The sequence below is a fragment of the Notolepis coatsorum genome (assembly GCF_963971535.1).
Source record: "Notolepis coatsorum genome assembly, chromosome: 17".
Taxonomy (NCBI): Eukaryota; Metazoa; Chordata; class Actinopteri; order Aulopiformes; family Paralepididae; genus Notolepis; species Notolepis coatsorum.
This window is the reverse complement of record NC_140181.1, coordinates 72655074-72659481: the sequence shown is the minus strand read 5'-3', so window position 1 is coordinate 72659481 and position 4408 is coordinate 72655074.

Sequence of the window (4408 nt, the reverse complement as noted above, 5' to 3'; positions counted from 1 at the left end):
AGAGAGAGAGAGAGAGAGAGAGAGAGAGAGAGATAGAGTGATAGAGTGATAGAGTGATAGAGAGAGAGAGGAGAGAGAGAGAGAGAGAGGATTTCCAAAAAGGAGTGGAGAGCCTGGTGGAGCTGTCATCTCCTGGATAGCGGACGCCCAGGGAGATGAAAGCAGGGATGTCAGACAACGCAGAGCTGTTTATTAAAGCCTGAGGAGGCTCCAGCTTCACTGATAGACCAAGGACACAGTCTGATACTGTAGGACAACACATACTGTCAGCACACACACCACACACACACACACACACACACACACACACACACACACACACACACACACACACACACACACACACACACACACCACACACACACACACACACACACACACACACACACACACACACACACACACACACACACACACACACACACACACACACACACACACACACACACACACACACACACACACACACACTCTATGTAGTGGACTGGTGTAGTGTAGTGTAGTAATTGTCTGTATCAGTGTATAGTCAAGATAGGTCTGTAATGCTGTATAGGTAGGTTAATCTGTGATGGTTTGAGCTCCACCCATTTAGCAGAAAGCAAGGTCAAGTCTTGCATCGCTACAAGCACAATGATTCTGAGTGATCCTCTCTGAGGTGTTCCATTGTTAATGATGGAAAATTATGTGTGAAGAAAAACGCTTTCATCATATACAAACCAAGGACGACCACGCTTATAACATCCTGCTGAAAGACACCCATCCCACTCACAAAGAAGTGCATTGTGGGAAGGCGGATTAGTCAATGTGATGAATGTGATCAAACGAGTGGGGATTCGTATTTTAACTAGCTCACTTAGGGTCGACTGAATTGATTCCATGGCAGGAGAACCTCACCTAAAAACAATACTGGTTTATTTTGCACATAATTTGACATATATCAGTTTCGCACACATTAATTTAGTGTGATAGTTATTGAAAGTGAATCAGTCAGTCCAGTGGTGTTATTGGAAGACACTGAATCCTCGTGTTAATCTCAATGAAATGATGAAAAAAATTGCAATAGGGATTTTTTATTTACATAATTTCATTGAGCTGTAATTACCACAACACAAGGATTAGGTGTCTTCTAGTTATGTTGTAGTGGCCACTCACCAGCAGGCAGGGGTGTAAAAAGTACCCAGAAATTATACTTAAGTGAAAGTATGGGTACCGTCTCAAAATCGTACTCAAGTAAAAGTCAAGAGTATCTGGCTAAAAACACACTTGAGTAAAGTCTAAAAGTTTCTACTTTAAATGTACTTAAGTACTAAAAAGTAGAAGTACACATTTTTTTTCGGACTCTATTCTTCTGATAGCAGGTGTTTAATCAAAGATGCCCGCTTTCTAGTCTTGCACAAGGACCAATCAGCATGGGTTTGGACAGGTTCGTTTTCCATTTATGGGGATTTGATTGGCTGTTTTTAAATAAAGTGCAGCCGCAGGATTAATAACGTTAACGCTAGTTTGGCCAGAGAAACAAATGTACTAATTAAAATAGTTGGACCTGCGAAATTTGTACTTTGTTAGTCTGCATTTTAAATGTAAAAAGTATGTTTTCTTTCTCTGAAATGTAATTGAGTAAAAGTACAAGTATACAAACCTAATAATACTAGAGTAAAGTACAAATCCCCAAAAACAGTACTTAAGTATTGTAACAAAGTACAATTACTCAAGTACTTTATACCCGTGAATCTTTTTTTTTTTTTTTTTGCCGAAGTGCCCCTTTAAAGGTGACATGCATTATAAATGTCATTTTTCAGCCTGAAATCTTGAGGCTGAAAAATGATGGTTTTGAGTACTTGATTAGAAATATAAAACAATGCATTTTCTTTTGAAAAAAACCTTACAGATGTCTTCAATAGACTCACAGGAATTGTGTAAAGTTGCCCAAATAGTGCTAGGAATAGCAATGCATGTCCCCTTTAACTTATTGAGCGCCAAAAGACATATCTTGTTTCTGAGAGCCAACAATTGAGCGCCAATAACGAGATATCTTTACCTTACCTTTTTTTTTATTATTATTATTCTAAACAATCGCGCAGGCCTTTGCGAGTGTGCCTGGGACCGGCAATGACGATTGAATCCCGACAGGTGGCAGTATCGCCTACCTTATGAACAGCATGGGCCAGTTTAGTGTGGGGTCGCCCCACGCCGCAGTGAGAGCAACCAAAGCACTAGGGAGTGAGCAGCAGTGAGCAAACTACAGCCATCTAACGTTCGACAATGGCGATCGCCTAGAGCAGGGGTCTGAGAGTGATCCTCTCTGAGGTGTTCCATTGTTAATGATGGAAAATTATGTGTGAAGAAAAAACGCTTTCATCATATACAAACCAAGGACGACCACGCTTATAACATCCTGCTGAAAGACACCCATCCCACTCACAAAGAAGTGCATTGTGGGAAGGCGGATTAGTCAATGTGATGAATGTGATCAAACGAGTGGGGATTCGTATTTTAACTAGCTCACTTAGGGTCGACTGAATTGATTCCATGGCAGGAGAACCTCACCTAAAAACAATACTGGTTTATTTTGCACATAATTTGACATATATCAGTTTCGCACACATTAATTTAGTGTGATAGTTATTGAAAGTGAATCAGTCAGTCCAGTGGTGTTATTGGAAGACACTGAATCCTCGTGTTAATCTCAATGAAATGATGAAAAAAATTGCAATAGGGATTTTTTATTTACATAATTTCATTGAGCTGTAATTACCACAACACAAGGATTAGGTGTCTTCTAGTTATGTTGTAGTGGCCACTCACCAGCAGGCAGGGGTGTAAAAAGTACCCAGAAATTATACTTAAGTGAAAGTATGGGTACCGTCTCAAAATCGTACTCAAGTAAAAGTCAAGAGTATCTGGCTAAAAACACACTTGAGTAAAGTCTAAAAGTTTCTACTTTAAATGTACTTAAGTACTAAAAAGTAGAAGTACACATTTTTTTTCGGACTCTATTCTTCTGATAGCAGGTGTTTAATCAAAGATGCCCGCTTTCTAGTCTTGCACAAGGACCAATCAGCATGGGTTTGGACAGGTTCGTTTTCCATTTATGGGGATTTGATTGGCTGTTTTTAAATAAAGTGCAGCCGCAGGATTAATAACGTTAACGCTAGTTTGGCCAGAGAAACAAATGTACTAATTAAAATAGTTGGACCTGCGAAATTTGTACTTTGTTAGTCTGCATTTTAAATGTAAAAAGTATGTTTTCTTTCTCTGAAATGTAATTGAGTAAAAGTACAAGTATACAAACCTAATAATACTAGAGTAAAGTACAAATCCCCAAAAACAGTACTTAAGTATTGTAACAAAGTACAATTACTCAAGTACTTTATACCCGTGAATCTTTTTTTTTTTTTTTTTGCCGAAGTGCCCCTTTAAAGGTGACATGCATTATAAATGTCATTTTTCAGCCTGAAATCTTGAGGCTGAAAAATGATGGTTTTGAGTACTTGATTAGAAATATAAAACAATGCATTTTCTTTTGAAAAAAACCTTACAGATGTCTTCAATAGACTCACAGGAATTGTGTAAAGTTGCCCAAATAGTGCTAGGAATAGCAATGCATGTCCCCTTTAACTTATTGAGCGCCAAAAGACATATCTTGTTTCTGAGAGCCAACAATTGAGCGCCAATAACGAGATATCTTTACCTTACCTTTTTTTTTATTATTATTATTCTAAACAATCGCGCAGGCCTTTGCGAGTGTGCCTGGGACCGGCAATGACGATTGAATCCCGACAGGTGGCAGTATCGCCTACCTTATGAACAGCATGGGCCAGTTTAGTGTGGGGTCGCCCCACGCCGCAGTGAGAGCAACCAAAGCACTAGGGAGTGAGCAGCAGTGAGCAAACTACAGCCATCTAACGTTCGACAATGGCGATCGCCTAGAGCAGGGGTCGGCAACCTGCGGCTCCGGAGCCGCATGTGGCTCTTTAGCCAATCAGCTGCGGCTCCCTGGCCAAAACATATTTTTATATATATATATATATATATATATATATATATATATATATATATATATATATATATATATATATATATTATAATATTTTTTTATCTCTTATTTTGGAGATCGATGTCATACTGTGACACTGAAATAAAAAAATATTTCATCAACTCTACAGTACGTCACACCCCGCGCCTCTCCCTGCTATCTGCAAGTGGCTAATCTTGAGTTTCTGACCCCCCAGTAAGCTAACCATGGATAAACCCAAAAAAAAGGAAAGTCTGAGGAAAATAGAGGGTTTAATTCAGCGTGGACAGATTAATTTGCTTTCACGGCTAACAATGCAGACTTACCTGGCCTGATATGTGGTGAGAAATTTGCGAACAAAAAAATAATTACTTTTTATTTGATAGATTTTCC